The sequence below is a fragment of the Saccopteryx leptura genome, chromosome 1 (genome assembly GCF_036850995.1).
Source record: "Saccopteryx leptura isolate mSacLep1 chromosome 1, mSacLep1_pri_phased_curated, whole genome shotgun sequence".
Classification (NCBI taxonomy): domain Eukaryota; kingdom Metazoa; phylum Chordata; class Mammalia; order Chiroptera; family Emballonuridae; genus Saccopteryx; species Saccopteryx leptura.
Window position 1 is genome coordinate 37,021,218 of NC_089503.1, and position 17,788 is coordinate 37,039,005.

General features: G+C 35.4%; 1 pseudogene; it reads right to left on the reverse strand.

Moving 5' to 3' along the window:
- Window positions 1–12,459: 12,459 nt before the first annotated feature.
- LOC136387967 (cold shock domain-containing protein E1 pseudogene) lies at window positions 12,460–16,181 on the reverse strand (annotated as a pseudogene).
- Between the last annotated feature and the right edge of the window lie 1,607 nt (window positions 16,182–17,788).

Consider the following 17,788-nt stretch of genomic DNA (forward strand, 5'->3'; position numbering starts at 1 on the left):
TATTGTTAGAATCATACACTAGGCACCCTTTGACTTCTTTCAATTAGTAATAAGTATTAATATTTAAAGTTGTTGTATGTATTTTTTTTGGCTTGAAAGATAATTTCTTTTTAGTGCTGAATAGTATTTCATTGTCTGAATGTACCATTGTATATTTATCCATTAATCTACCAAGAGTATCTTGGTTGCTTCCACATTTTGGCATTTATAAATAAAGCTATTATTAACATATGTGAGGGTTCTGTTGTATGTAGTTTTTAACTCCTTAGAGTTGGTACTTCCAAAGATCACAATTACTGGATAATTAGTATCTTTAATAGAGTTACAGAAAAGCAAATATTATATAATTCTACTTACATGAGGCACTCAAAATAGTCAAAATCATAGAAGCAAAAACAGTGGTCATCAGCGGTTGAGGGTAAGAAAAGATGGAGAATTGATCAATTGGTGCAAACATTCAGTCATGCAGGATGAATTAGTTCTAGAGAACCGTGATACTAGGGCCTATAGTCAGCAATACTTTATTATGTACTTAAACATTTGTACTTAAACATTTGAGACTATACTTCATGTTAGTATTCTTATCATAAAACAAAAAAAAAAAACAAAGATAAAAAAGAAGTAGAAAAAAGGAAATGTGACAGTGATGGATATGTCTGTTATTTTGATTATGGTAGTGGTATCACATAGGTTTGCATACACTCAAACTAATTAAATTGTATGCATTAAATATGTGCATCTCTTTTTCAATTATGTCTCAAAAATTGTTAGAAAGGAATCCATCAAATATTTATATAAAGACATCTGAACAATAAATATTTTTAAGCTAGGAGGTCAGGTATCCAATATTGCTCATCAGGATTTCTCCTTCTCTGAGGTCATAATTCTCATCTATAATACTCATTTGAATTTGCAGCTACAGACTTTTTTATATTGTTGATTGATATTTATATTTTAATTAATTTATAGCTTAGGTTCTCCAATCTAAATATGTTCTTTGATTGTAGGTACCTGGTCTTTTATATATTCATATTAGAAAGAGTAGAAAGAATTAATTGGTATTTAAATTGGGTTTAAATGTGTGTTCACAATTTATTTATTTTTTTAAAGCTCATGTCTAGGTACAAAATTTGTTTTACAATGAAAATTATTAGATTGTTTTATGGTACCTAGGTATTAAAGAGCTCTGTCTCTTGTTATAGACCAAACCCAAAAAGTGTATCAGAGACCTTCAACTCATTCAGAATATCAAAATTAATTAGAGAACAATTTCCTAAAGTAAAAACACCAGTAGAAAGCAACATTGCTAATGACATTCGACAGCACTTTTTTATGTACAGATATTATCTTCCTGACATATTTATTTCAAAACAAGCCATAAATATTTATGTTTTATTGTATTGCTTTTAAATTATCTATTGAAGCATTGCAAACATAACTTCTGTTCAAGCCATATTTATTTTGATACTTAACATATACAAATTTATTTGTTAATATAAATAGAGATTTATTGATTCACAAAGCAAAATTTTATGCTAGTCCCTAAGGCCAATTTTTTTAAAAAATTAAAAGTGCTGTGTCTCTGTCCAGAAAAGTTTAGTCTCATAGGCAATTCATCAAAATTCCTAAAATTGTGATATAAAAAATGTAATATAAAACATTACACAGATAGAAGGAGAGTAAATGTCCAAGCTATACCACACCTAATACTTTCTTAGAAGGAAAGAATGAGGAGACTCATATTTCTAGTTGCTGTTATTTTGGACTGAAAAATCTGTAAATACCGAGACAAAAACAAACAGTACAAAGCAGCATAATCTTCTTGCTCATAAGCCAAGGAAGGTAGATCTGGCTCAAATCATGAGAATTTAATTTAAAATCCACACTGTCTGTGGGAAAAGAAATAATTATATTAGATGATTTGGGTTAAGGAGCAGTAGAGAATCAGTACTCGTCATTGCCCCCAAGACAGACACATAGTGACAGATATGTGTCGATAAAACAAATGCTTATTGTCTCTTCATAAACATGTTTTCCATAAACTCATATGAATTTATGCATTCAATTATTGTATGCCTCAGAAAGGCCATAAACAGCATCTGGAGAACACGATGCCAAGAAATACGGCCTGCTCATTGCAGTAGCTGAACCTGAAACAGCGGTGGATTTGTGAAGAATAAGACACCTGTGGGCATACAGTGATTGGATTAGGAGGGCAGACAGGCCAGTGTCAAATTCTCTAGTGGAGCTGTTCATCTTCCAATACTGTGTTTCAATATCAACAGAGAGACTAAAAAATATTCTTTATATGCTTTATAAAAAAAAAACTGCATAATGTGCAAAGAAGTATAGAAATCATCCTCCCCAAAGAGAAAGAAACCGTAACAAAAAGGAACATACTTTCTTCCTATGGAAACACAGAGCAGGCCAATCCTCTGGAAATTTTGGACTTTTTGGTTAGTGATTTGCTGTAGAATTCATGTTTATCAAACTGCTATGATTAGCAATATTTTATTCTAGGAAATAAAGGCTTTAAGTAGATTACATAATAATAACTACAGTATTTATCAATGAAATGCAGCAAGCTCAAGGATGGAGAGGAAAGAGGGGGAGGGAGAGAGAGCAAAAGAGAGAGAGAGAGAGAAGGTGGAGATCAAGAAAGGTCCTGATTTAATAATGGAGGAAATAGATGATTGATCCATCTTGTCCAGAGAGTCCTAGGAAATTTAAAATAACATATGAAACAGGATTCTAAAGTTTTGACACTTAACTAATCATGTCTCATTATTTAGTAAATATTACTATCATCCTGAATACTGCTGTACAAGTATCCATATTTTTGTTTAATGTGTTATAGTTAGATGATGTAAGTAAGGACACATGTGTAGATAAACACATCAAGCACGATGAAGCCATCTTCATCAGGAAAAATTCACATCAACAACATCAGTAGTGTGTGTATGGGGAGGGGATACTCAGATATCTTAGCGGGACCAGATATCATGGTCTAGGAAGTGACTTTGACCCTTTGAGCTCTGAGTTTACTGGTGGAACATTAACTCCAGCTCTGCCTTACCAGCTCACATTCATAGTTGTTGTTAGCACCAGCTTCTCCCTTTGAGTGAAGGCAGGAGGTCTGAGGTTGAGGTCTTACAAGAGCACTACTGCCTTAAACACTGACTTCTACTGAGCTCTGGGGGAGATAGTTTCTGTATCTGGGAGGCCAAACTTCAGGGAATGAATATTAATAATTATAATACTTCTTAACCTGTGAAATTTTATAAACATAAAAAAGGTAATCTTTACTCATTCCTAACATTTTTGGGGCATATGACATAAATTTAAGATTTTCTTAATGTAAAAGACAATGTTTAGCAGTATCAATTCAATTGTTTCTATAATAGATAAAACTGTCAAGACTCCTACACTAGGCCATGAAGTTATCTTGCTTGATGACCTCCACATTCACTTCTTTATAATTGAGCCCAGGCCCTCCTTATACCTAATGTACCAACCACATATTCTTGATTACAATTTACTGGTCATTTTTTTTTATTGTTTTCTTATTTTCTCCCTACCCTCAATAGTATAAAGAATTCATATAAATTTTACAAATTTACTTACAGGGAAAATTGGAGGCATTACTTCTTTTCTCTATTTGGACCATTTTCTTTCTCCTTTCTCAGGTATCTTCTCCCTTGTAGCTTATAGGAAGGCAGAGTGGAACTTCCCCCTTCCTCAGCTTGACTCTGACACCCTGACACTTCTTACCAAGTGACCCAACTGACTCATGGATGTGTAAAGTTATGTCTCCACTAAAATATAGCAGATGAGATGGAGAAGGGCTAAATGGAAACTCGGAAATTCATTAGTTATGTGATCTTGAACAAATCCCTTCACTGTTCTGTAACAATTTTTTTCATATAAAATAGAGATCATAATACAGTGTGTTTGTAAAGTCATGGTGCACTTTTGGCCAGTCACAGGAAAGCAACAAAAGATGATAGAAATGCGAAATCTGCACCAAATAAAAGGAAAACCCTCCCAGTTTCTGTAGGATGATGTGGCAGCATGTGCGCATGCACAGGCGATGACGTAACACCGTGTATACAGCGGAGCAGCCCACGGCCATGCCAGTCGAGATGTGGACGGTACAGAGGAAAGTTCAGTGTGTCCTGTGGCTCTCTAAATTCGAATCCATGACCAAAGTGCAACGTGAATATCGGCACGTTTATATCGAAGTGCCACCACATAAGAGTATCATTACTCAGTGGGATAAGCAGTTGAAGGAAACTGGCAGTTTGGTGGAGAAACCCCATTCTGGTAGGCCATCAGTCAGTGATGAGTCTGTAGAGGCTATTCGGGATAGCTACCTAAGGAGCCCTAAAAATCTGTGCATGAATCCACATCGAACTGCACTGAATAGGTATGAAACTGGGAGAGTTTTCCTTTTATTTGGTGAAGATTTCACATTTCTATCGTCTTTTGTTGCTTTCCTGTGACCGGTCAAAAGTGCACCATGACTTTATGGACACACTGTATGTATTTCTTGGGATCACTGTGAAAGTTACATGAGATACATAATACACACATCTTTCCTACCACAGTGCCTAACCCATAGTGGATATTGAAAAAACATGAATTCTTTGTTCATGGCCACATTATAAAATCACCATAATAATTTTTCTTAAGTTTTCTGCAAAGTACACATAGAACAGGTAGAATATGGAGATCTAGCTGGATTGCCAAGAAATAATGAGAATTTTTATTTTATGCTTGTCAGAACTTCCCAGCAAGTCTTTGACAAATAGTAGTCTACATTCAAAATGTCCATTAAACCATAGTGCTAGAAAATGATTTAAAAGATTTCATTTGTAACACAATTTTCAAATATTTAAAAATAAAAGATGAATTTATTCTTATTTTCCTAAAAAGACTTATCTACACATATGGAGGTTCAAACTCTTCAAGAGCCAAGGCTATGTCATATTCACCATATTCACCCTTGTTCCCTGACTGCATATTTCTGAAAGAATATGACTCCCTACTGATGTCTTTTGTGTTCAGGAGCTACTAGACATATAAAGTAAAAGGTCCCCTGTCTCTATTACTGGCATTCCTGCAAATCATTATAACATATCTATTCTTCTTCAGTTTAAAAAAAAGCTAGGCATCTTAGGTGTTTTTTCAAATTGTTTGATCTCTTTTGAATCTTTTTTAGACTATTCATGCTATCAGTACACTAAAGAGTACCTCACTGGGAAAGAAGAAAGGAAGTTTAAATGATAATTTATCAACTTTTTGGGTTCTGACTTTTAATCAGTAGTTTTTTTGAGAAATAATAGTTGCTATTTAGAAACTTGACTCTGTTTATTGTGATCCCTTCATCATCTTCCATAATGCTGGCATAACTAATGTGCTTTGAGCCAAGAGTTAAATTTTTATTTTATACCTAGCTTCTCCTGCTAGTACCTTAAAGTAGAGAAACAGAACTTTCAGGAAAGACAGTCTATGATTTTGTTCCTAATGTGTGGATTGTCCTGATAGTATTAATGCAGAACATTTCACTTTTCCCTTTTATGGCAAAAGGCTTCATTTAAGAAATATTTAGGTCACTCCAACTGTGATAAAACCATATATGAATGTCCACAGAGATGGCACTAGTGTGAGGTCAACGAGACATTCATCTCAGACATAGATCTAAGCGGTGCCAAAGAACAGTAATTGAGATCTCTCAATATAGCCTTCTCTCAACTAAAAATGCAGGTGAATACTCCACAGTAGAAATTAGTTTTGCTGATTTTTCCTTTTGTCTCAAGGCATAGTGTAGCACTTTAAGTTATATTTTTGTTTCTCATGGAGTTTTTGCATTCAGTTTTATCTTTAAAATGAATGCATTAAACTAGTCTGTCCTGACTTAGTGCTTTGGCGCCCCCTACCCTTTTATGCTGGAGGTGAGTGCCTCACTGGCTTCACCTTGTTCACAGCCCTCCGACCTACTACAACCCTCAGAGACAATCTGAAGCTGTAAACAGAATAAACATCGCGTGAAGCACAGAGGAACAAAGTTACATGCACAGAGCAGCGCAGAAGTGTAAAGTAGCAGGAAATTGCTAGAGCTTACACAGTAAAATATGAGAGTATGAGCTAGGTTAAGTTTAAATCTAAGCGCTCAACATTGAAACTGATCAGAATTAATATTTAATAATTAAGCATGCATTTTTGACTGCCAGAACTATTTTCCTACTGTACATAATAATAATCTCACTAGTACTATCACACTTTCTGAAATTCATCTTTAAACTTGTGTAACCTACATAATTGGGATCCTGATCCAGAGAAAGGTGACTTACAGAAAATCTGTCAGAAGAGAGAACTCATTCAAACTTGCCACTCTTTGAAAACATTTTTTTCTTCAATGATTAAATATCAGCCAGAAAAGAAAATGTCGAAATTCAATTGTTTACTAACTTAATCTCAGATTGGAAACCTAGACTGTTTCTAGAAACCAGATCTTCTTCCTCTTCCGATATCATCTCTTTTAAACATTATATATATTTACTATTAGGCCCTACAAAATCCAATTTCCATGAAGGAAGGAAAAATAATAAGATTTGGTTGACACTGGACAACAAGCAAGGTACATGTTGCCAGGCAAAGGGCTGAACAATACTGAAGTGTATGGTATATCCCCCTACATGCTTTATTCAAAATTCTGGAGTTCAAAAATACTATATCTTACTCAAGTTAGTAAAGAATAGATGAGAAATTCAAACCTACTTATCTGAACCTCATGCTTTCTTTCAGAGTGGTCATGACCCTGCAAAACCTACTTAATGCTAATTATTTTTCTCAAAATACTTCTTTATTTAAACCTGCTCTTTGAGAAAGCTAATCAATTGCATACAACTTTACTTGACACAGGACAAATGACTGTGCTTTGATAATATGTATTTCTACTACATATTTCAGTGTCCTGAGTACAAGGCTTAATAAATACACATATTTTAACTAAATTTTTGAGAAAAGAATTTTATTGCATAAGTATCCTTAGAAATCCTTTCTGTTGGTAGTCAACATTTTCACAGAGACAGGTTTTACTCTTGAATCCAAAGATGGTCTCAGCTTCTCTCCCCACTAAACAAAAACACATATAATCAGCCTCTGATAACTTCATAAAACCAAAAATAATAGCAGTGCTTTCTTGACCCATTCATCAGTTTCTCTTATATAAATACTAGTCCTTTCCTCTATAGTCCTTCCTTTACTCTAGGGCATAATTGCTTTCTTGAACTCATGTTAACTTTCTCAGGTGGATTTCAAAAATATATACTTCTGTTATGTCATCGTCATCCTTTCCCTTCTTTTCTTCCTAAACTCTAATTTCCTGTCTTCTAACTCTTAACACATCTGCAGCTCACATGATAAAACTTCTATCATATGTCCTAAGAAGAAATAAAGTTTATTAATTAGTCTATTAATTTGAAAACTTAATCTCAGATACAAATAACAAAGGCTCTTGTTAAATACTTTTTATAATTACCTTACTTTGTGCTAAAATTAATATATGAAGAGATCTGCTTTTGTCCCAAACACCCAGATAACATCAATTTTAATTTATCAAGGGCAATCTATGCCGGTTTTTTGAGGTAAATCACATTTTTTTCAGATTTATTTTTAATGGGATTAGACTTTGGATAGCAGTTAATAACCTCAGGTTTTGAATATTATTTTAAAAGAGGGACATGTGACTCCTCATCTACTATTATAATCTTATAAATAAAATTATAAATGACCTGCATTATTAACCTATTACTTATATGAGTTATCATGACTAATTTTTAAGCTCAGAAATGTTATGCTGTAATATATTTTATATCCTACTCATAAAAATTTAATTATGTAGGTCAAGCTTCTCTTTTAAGTAATTTATTTAAATTCATTGTGGAACATTGTCCCTGCACTTTTTTTTAAAGAGAAAGGTTGAAATTAGAAACACTAGTCAGACACATAACCACCTGTATATACAATTCTTTAAAGTAAAATGCCACTTAGCTACTAAAAAGGTTGAAAATTGTTCTCTGGATCTAAGAAACCTCTTTGGCAGGTAATGAAATTAATTTGAGTGGTTAGATGAGAAAATTATTTTATGGACACTGAGGTGAACATCTATAATTACTGTAACACTGAATAAACTTTTTACAAGGAAATGTCATTTAAAAATACCATTTCTCTTAAGGCTTACTTTTTTTTTTATTACAAACAGAGGTATATGCTGAAGACAAAATAAGGCCCTTGAAATCCCTTTTAACATCAAAGTATTTAGATACTATGGTTAATTTTGTCTCATAAACCTAACAAAAACATACCTAAGTGAAATAAAAGCAATTAAGTATGTCTGACTGAAAACCATATTCTTTTATAAAACACGTTATATGCTTAAAATCTCTTTATTCATTATGTTATTAGAAAAAAATAAATATTTTTGAGAGACTGAAAATTTTTAATCACCAGACCATTTTCAATTTCAATAAGGGCTGATGAATTGAACTAAAATTTCTTTGTTTCTTCATTTTTACATTGTCTGTAGAAACTGACATTTTAAAATATTACAGATGGAATTCAGGTAGTTTTAAACTATACACTTTGTGATTATTTTCAGAAACTACAATTACATGATGTGAAATTTTATAAAGAAATTTAAAAGGTTTATTTTTTTATAAAAAAAGGAAAATTGAAGTCTTTTAAGATATGCTGAAAATTTGTAGCAGTATATAGAAAGATGTTCTCTTTTTACTCAACTTTTTAGAATTCTTCCAAAGGCCACTTCTCTTTATTGTGCTGGATAATTTTCCAAATTCTAAAAGGTGATAAAAAAAAAAAAAGGCAACAAACTTTGGAGATATATAGATATCGACATAATGTATTATTATTTTTAAATATTATCTTTTCTTATTGCAAAACAAGTATAGTAGTGGTTAAGAGCAAGGACTTTTAATCAAATGAACCTTATGTCAAATCTAAGCTACTCCATTTACTTAAACTCATGATCTTGGGTAAGTTATTTAATTTTTTCTATGCTTATGTTCCTTAGCCACGTAAAATGGAGATCAAAAACATACCTCTCAGTCTTGAAAATTGAAAGACTAAATATAGAAATGGACAAGGGCCAGGCCGCATATGACAATAGGAATCTAACCAACAACCTCTGTAGCAGCCAGCCCTGGATGCCATGTCACAGCGCCTGTAGCGACTACCCCAGGATGATCAATCAAGACGTGGTCTATAATTGCCAACGTTCTTATGTTCTGCTCCTATTTCCAACTCAGAATCAGCCATAGGAAGCTCCCCTGACCATTCACTGCTCCCAGCTCCCTTGTGCCAGTGACCTTCAATCAGAACATATCGGAAAACTTCCTTTATCTTTTATTCATTATAAAGCTTTCCCATTCCCATGCCTACCTTTGAGTCTCTGCCAGATACAAGCCTCAGCTACTTGCTCAATAGCAAGCTCTGCAGAAATCACCTCTGTTCTTCTCTGGTTGGTCTTTGTTTAATTCCACAAGATTCAATGAGAGAAGGAATGTAAAAATCCCATTCCCATGTGTGGTATGTGAGTGCTCAAATGTACAGAAACACCTGTAGCATGGTTGGGTCCATGTTTTTCTTAGATTTTCCTGAAGGTGATGTTTCAAACATGTTTAATAATTTATATTGTGTTGGAACAGTTTAGCACACAGGTGCTTTTTCTCTCTGCCAGCATGCATTTGTATTGGCTTTCTGGAATGAGTAGAACAATAATTTTGACTTAAGAATTCATTAATTTGGATAGCAGTGAATCTCCTGTCATAAGAAGCAAGGAATTGATGGCAAATAACTTCTTTAAGACACTAATGAGAAGGATGGGAAGTTGAGCTAAAAGAGGCACGGCAGAATTACCCAGTGAGCCTCTAAGGTTACAGATCACTTGACCCCAATTATAACCTAGTAAATCCAAATACATAGGGAGTGGGGTTGAGGATTAGGATTATTAAAAATTTCCATGGCTGGTTGGCTCATGGTAGGGCGTCAGCCTGGCATGTGAAAATCCTGGGTTTGATTCCCAGTCAGGGCACACAGTAGAAACAACCATCTGCTTCTCCACTCCTCCCATCTCTCTCTCTTTCTTTCCCTCCCACAGCCATGGTTCAAATGGTTCGAGTAAAGCTGTCCCCAGGTGCTGAGGATGGCCTTGCCCTAGGACTTCCTGGGTGGATCCTGGTTGGGGCGCATGTAGGAGTCGGTCTCTCTGCCTTCTTGCCTCTCACTTAATTAAAAAAAAAGAGGAAGAAGAAAAAAAATCTTTTCAGGTGATTACTATGAGACTGGTTTATAAATAACATTGGAAGACACATAAATTAAATATTTTTTAATCTTTAAAAATTTAGAAATAGAAAATAATTCCACATTACTCTGTTAAAAATACTAGAAAAAAGGCAAATTTCAGTTAAATCACTTAATTAGAGAATTCCATATTGTTAAGATTCACATCAAAATATGATTTATTCATTCTAATCTTATTTCTTTCCCACATACAACAAAAATTATGGAGAGCCAGGCACTCTTCTCTTCAATTCCATCACACCCTAGAGGCACTGCCCTACACATTCTGCCTCTCACTCCTAGAATCTCCTAAACTCTTCCTTCTCCCTGACACCCAGCCCTGAGAAGAGTAGATTTCCTTTGGCCCTCTGTGTTCATAGATCCACATTTACAGATTCAACCAGATGCCATTAGTTGAACTCGTGGATGAGAAACTTGAGCATCCGCAGGATTGGTATCTGAGTGTGGAAACTAAGCCCTCTCAGATACAGAGGAGTGACTGTACTTAAAAAAACTCTCATGTGGCCTGGCCTGTGGTGGCACAGTGGATAAAGCGTCGACCTGGAACACTGAGGTCGCCAGTTCAAAACCCTGGCTTGCCTGGTCAAGGCACATATGGGAGTTGATGCTTCCTGCTCCTCCCCCCTTCTCTCTCTCTCTCTCTCTCTCTCTCTCTCCTCTAAAATGAATAAATAAAAATAATTAAAAAAAAACTCTCATGACCCAAAATTCTGTTTTAGATGACAATAAAAAAGTATGAGTGAGGAAGACAACCTAAACAGCAAGAACTCTGCCTCTCTGGGGACATAGTTGAGCTTGACATGTGTCTTGCACCCTGCCTGAGTCACTGCACAGCAGACAAGAAATGGATGCAATCGGTTCTCTCAGCACTGACTCAATTTGGCATCTACCTTTCTTTAATGTATCTGAGAAAATGATTTCCAGATACTTTACTGTTATTCCGTATTTGTGAGGGAAATATGGAATCTGTATGCCAAACACACAGAGAAGCTAAATGGAGAGAAAAGCATTGCAAATGGTTTGGTACAGCTTGAAAGAGAGAGAGAGAAAGTAAGTATGTACGTGTTGTAACATAACAAATGCTCCTCTGAAAGTAGAGGAAGCAATTTACCATTGAGATATCAGGCCCCAGCTTGGTTAAAGGGAAACTGGTATTTGCAAAAGAATTTATTTTTTTTCTTTAGAACTTTTCTAAGGACTGGCCTCAAGGTGCTTGCATTTGTGCTGCTGTACATGTGTTGGGGCTTCAGTTATTCACTTACTAGAATGGCCAAGACCACTTGGTCTGAAATATGTTTCTACAATACTATCAGGTAGAAGGTCTATCCACCAACTTTTAGAACATTTGGGGGACAATATACTGTCTTTTTCGTGCCTTAGTTGCAGAAGTTGATTTTACATACATAATGTACAGTAGGTATTCAAGAAATGTTTTTTTGAGGCAAAATACAAAAAAGACTTAAAAATGAGACTAAGAAAATGCAGAAAATACTTATTTTGTACCTAATGTTTCCCAGCAACTAGACATCCATTAAGTTTCTGAGCACTTTGAAGGGATAGTCAGTTTTGTCAGAGAAGAAACTGACTTGCACCGACATGCAACACAGCCTTGGGATCACAAAACTGCAAAGTAACAGAGTAGGGCTGAAAACTCACGTCTCTACAAATTACTGTCCCATTAGATTTTGCCTAAGGTATTTCACTTTTATCCTGAAGAAAATGGGGAACTGGTAAAGATTTTTGAGCCAGGAAACACATGATTAGCAGTGTGTTTCAGAAAACTTACTATGGCACCTGTGAACATAATTTTGAATAGAGATATTGAATTTAGAGAGCTAGAAACATAATGCAAGGATAAAGAGATGTGAATAGTGTCCGGATTAAGACAGGGCCAGGGGAAATTGAAGGACTAACTTTTGCCAGAAATTATTTTTCAGCTTCTGGTACATTTCTGAAAAACCACTAGATTTTTTTCCCCCACTACACAGAAAGAAAATATTTTTTAAAGAAAAGAATTACCTTCTAGAAAACATAGGTCAAGTGAAAACTTAAGGGTATTTCAAAATATTTATAGCGCTATTTTTCTAGTTTAGGAAGTGTGTTGTAATGCAAAGACGACTTCTGAGGGTGCAGCAGCTTTTCTTCTGTGTCCTGGAAAAATTCATCAAAGTAACTGCAGGCAAAGGGACTTAAAGGCTTGGTGCTTCCAATTTCATTACCTGACAACCAGCCCCTCAGAAAAGCATATGGAAATACAAGGTGAAACCTTGAAAGGTACAGCTCCTTAACAAGATGCTTAGTAGGTATTCGCGAGGAACTATTGAATAGGACACATGGAGGAGGCTGGTGTTGGTGTGACAGCCTTAAAATAACTCGTCAAATGAAAGGTTCATGAAACAAACCTGACCTGATGCATTGTTCCGCACATCTTAAGTTCTGTTTGTAAGCCAGTCTTCTTCTTTTGAGTTCAAGCACCTTTTAAAAGGGAGAGTGTACATTGCTCAGCTGTAGACGGTCTTAATAAGATTGAGAAACGATGAAGTAAGAATGACAGGATGCAATCTGACAGCTGTCATGATAAAATAGAAACCAAAACTGCCAGAAAGAGGTTATATGGTCACCACTGTAATCAAAGCACCTATGTAAAGAACTTTTATAATGTTGCCTGGGCAGAGTAGGGTTAGTGCTATAATTTACCATTTTTGGTATCCAAGAATCATTAAAATTAAATGAAAAATTTAATCCCTATTTTACATTATTAGAAACTCTTTTAATTTAAAAGCATAACTTTATGCTAAAAACCACTGAAATGTATATTTTAAATGCATGAATTTTATAGTATGTAACATATGTCATTTCTAATTCTTTGTTAACTCATATGAAATTCAAAAGCAAATGGAGACCAGCCTTAAAGGTTTTCTGAGCAGACAAAACCAGGCTAGTGATTATTTTATCTGAATTACCAGTCACTGTGAAGACAGTACATTCATACTCTATAAGCTGCTTTGTAATGTCTACTCTGAGGCTCATTCCACGTTTTGATTTGAGAGCCCCTGCTCTGCAAGCTGTGTTTTTGGGGTTTGCACAATAAATTTACAAACCAGTTAGTTACTACTTCAATGATGCATTGGTTTTACTTTGGCTAGTTCTGAATCTTTGACATTGTCCTTCCATATAACAATAGAATATGCATAAAACATATCAATACTTAAAAAGCACAAACAATATTCCTATCGCAAAGACAATTATTCTGAGTCAGATGCAACAATGTATTTTCCATCATACCAATTCATTACATTGGTTCATTCTTTGTTATAAAAATACAGTGTTTTTTTTTTATTTAAAAATGGTTTTCTTAATTTTTTTTTTAAACATAACATGAGGAAGGTGTTAAAACTGGTGTAATAGCTCAAGAGAATAAGTATTCCAGATTTTGGGGAGGGATGAATAGAGAGATATTCAGAACCCTTCACCAGAATCTCCCCAACTTGATCATAATGAATTAATGATGTGCTTTGTGGATGTGGTTAGCCAATGACACCAGCCTGACAAATCTTTCTTTCTGTACCAAATCCCTTTCATATCCCCTTCATCCACGATCTCAATCATTCCTTGGTACTCAGTTTGTGTTGGATCAACACTCCTCAAGGGGTGAACGACTTTACCAGAGTAGATGGTGGGATCAGCTTCTTCAGTAATGCCATTCACTGAGTGTGTTTTGTTGACTTTTTCTGCACTGACTTTGTTGCCTTTGCCTTTGGATAAGCTGTATTTGACCATGTCCCCCAGTTCCAAGCTATCGACATCACCAGAGAACTCACTGTAATGAAAAAAGATTTCTTTATCATGATTGGCTGTTTCAATAAATCCAAAATTATCCTTCAGAGTTGCCACATAACCCAAGAGCCTCTTGGAGTTAGAATTACGACCTAAAAGACACACACAGGTTGCAACCTGCTGTCCAGGCCTCTGTTTGTCACTAATACTAAATTCAACCTTATCCCCTATTTGAGGAGAAGTAGATCCATCCACATCCTTGGCTTGAAAAGTAATAGTCAGTTTTACCCCACAGTCATCATAAGCAATAACACCATCCTCAGCCTCCTTTTCCTTGCCTTTGTTTGGGCTAGTGGTTTTAGGATTGGAAAAAGTGGCTTCTTTTTCTACAGTGCCCAAAAATCAATGATCTGAGTGGGAATGGAACAAAACTGTGCCCTTGGGAAGCTTTTTAATCCTAATAGCATGATTTCTTTGGGCAGAGAGCACATCAGGAACCACAGTAAACTCTACTTCATCTGCAATGTGGAGCTGGTTCCCATCCAGAATCTCACTGTAGTGGAAGAACATACGAGCATCCCGGTCCACACACTTGATGAATCCAAAACCATCTCTTATGGCAGCAATTACACCCATTTCTTTGGCTTTATTAGTGAACTAAAATGTATTTGATAGAACTTCTATATTGGTTGCTAGTTCCAATTTGTCACGTCGGTCTGTTGAAATATTAAACCTAACATGGTCGCCTTCCAACAAGGTCACCTTGGATTTTGTATCTTTGTCTCCAAAGGGAAGTTCTTTAGAAATCACAAAGTCAACTTTAATGCAATGGGTCATTCTGGTTTTTACTGGGTACTTTTGGGATAACTTTGGTTACAGTTCCTTCAAAATGTTCAATGTTGATATCTTCAAAAATGACGGTTCCTTGAGGCAATAGTCTGACATCTGTTGCAACTTACCATTTCTTTCCTTGATTGTGAATTCCACGTCATCTCCAGGCTGTAAGGCCTCTAAGTCACCCTTAAATTCACTATAGTGAAAGAATATTTTTTTTACAACATCACCTCTTTCAATAAAGCCAAACGCCTCCTTCATGGCACAAACTACACCCTGGCAGCGGGTCTGTTTCTTTTTAAACAACATAATGTTTCAAGCACTTACAGCACCAGTATGCTTATTTTATCAATTACAAAATTTATTTTAAATCCGGTATCCAGCTGAAAGTTCCCTTCCACATCATCAGGGGTGTAAGTCAGATAAAACACTTCTTGTCCATCCATTCGGTCTTCAGGGAGGATTTCTGATTTTATCTTCACCAGTTTGACAGCAATGGGTTTCCCAGTCCTCCGGTCAGATGATACTTTGAATTCAACATCATTTCCTACTTTTAAGTCCTGCAGGTTGCCATTATACTGTGAACAGTGGAAGAAAAGTCTAGCTTGATGTTCTGAACACTGAATAAATCCGTAAGAGGTTAGTAGTTTTTCAATAACCCGGTTTCACGCAGTGCTGCTGAAGTACCATTGGGGTACCCATTGTGTCCATTGTTGTGGAAAAGGTTTGGATCAAAGCTCATCTCGCAGTGATATTCAAATATTGCACTTTCAGTAGTATTTGCTGATACTTCTTCTTCAGCACACGTTTCAAAGGATGAAAGTTGCTAGTATTTAAAAAAGAAAAAGAAAAGAAAAGAACGAGAGAAAGTGATCTATCAAGCTAATAAAGAATACAACAGCTGCTGCACCGGGCAATCTCAAAGTACAGCACCGAAGAAAACAAAGACTACTAGCAGCGTTGGGAAGTGCTCTTTCAAAGCTGTTGAGTAGTCACAAACTTCCTGTTTCAGATCAAGTGTTGTGTCTTCAACTTAAGTGTACTCTTCTTTGGTCTTGTTGGTTGTTTCAAGGTATGTTCTTTGTCTGATCTGAACTTGAAGCAGCAGTTTCAGGTGGTAAAGTCTGTTCCATTACACTTCATACCCAACAGCTCAGCGCTCCCTCTCCAGCGCCACCATAAGCAGCACGGCCTGGTACATAGGAATAAATCTCCTAAAAATACAGTTTTTGATTCAAATACTGACCTTAAGTAAATGCTAAATCAATTTCATACATGTATAGCTAAGTACTTTTTGAGCATTTTATATGCACAAAATAATTCATTAGATCTTTATTTACTATAGTACCAGGCACTAGACTAGAGGCTACAAATAGAGATGGGATAAGAAATAGTCACAACCTCACTGTAAAAATAGATTAGTAATGGAATTGGCTATATCACAAATATAGTTTAATCACAAAAATACGCCATAGCTAGAGTGATGGCAAAAGGGCAAATATATCAATCCTGGGCCAGCCCAATTCTGCAACCATACCTCTTATCATTCTGTTCCTCATTCTCTACATACCATTCCTATTATTACTGAACCCAATGGGGCTTGCCCGACTGGGGTGCTCTGTTCATGAATGAGATGTTGGTTGCCATTATGTAATTTTATTTACTTGAAGCAAGTGATGGAAATAGCATTCACACCCAAAGCTCTGTCTCTGGAAGGAGACTTTCCCATTGCTCATATACATTGTTTGGTTAATTACATGTTGATTTCTTCTTTGCAGTTGTCTAAACTTAACTTTCTGTGTTTTGGTCAAGCTCACCCAGGTATAATTGCCTTTGCAAAATATTGTGCTTCATTTTAACATTTAACAGAAATAACATTTAGTGAGAACTTCCCAGACCTTGAGATCCTCATCCTATCTAACACTATAGACTAATCGTGGTAACATTAACAAGGTATGAGCTCATATCTCTGTAGCTTTGCACAAGCTGCTCCTTCCTGGAAGATCTCTCTTGTTCCCTATCCTTTCTTCCCATGATTTAATCCTTATTTATTTATCAAGGCTTGGTTTTGGTCTCAGTTTCTAGGGAAGCATTCTCTGTTAATCCCAGATTGCTGCAGCTGCTCCTCTGATGTGCCTCCAGCATCGTTCATGCTTTCTGCTCCCCAGGTAATAGCAAATTTGTTAATCATTATCTATTTATTTTCCTTTCCCCTAAAGTGAAAAAAATTTGATCACAAGTTCTAATTCTTGTTCAGCCGCATGCACTCAGCAACTAGCAAAGTGCCTGGTGCCTTGAAGATAAACAAGTTTATTAATTTGGTAAATGTAGCAATGAATGTATAAAATAAAGAATAAACTTTTACAGGAAGTTTTGATTCTGGAGCATAGAAGATAAAGGACTAGTTTTTTGTGTCATACACACAAAGTATAAGACCTGATTCTATCCTGGAAAAACTGACCATTTCATTCAGAAAATCCAGCGTATGTGTTTGCACATAAAATAGTCATATGTGATGTTGCCCAGGTAGCAAGTCATAAACACTAAATAACTATTACAATCAATTCTATAGAAAGGAAAGAGACATAATTTCAAATTTGAATGTTTCCAGAAGGTTTTATGGGAAAGATGGCATTTTAATAAACTGTAAATCCAGAAATAGAATTTCTATAAATTTATGTAGAGAAAAAGAATTACAAGTATGGGAAACAATGTGAACAAAGAAGTTAAGGTAGAAATCAAGGTAAGATGCAGTTTATTTAAAGATAGTTTCTGGAAGCCATAAAAGCAACAA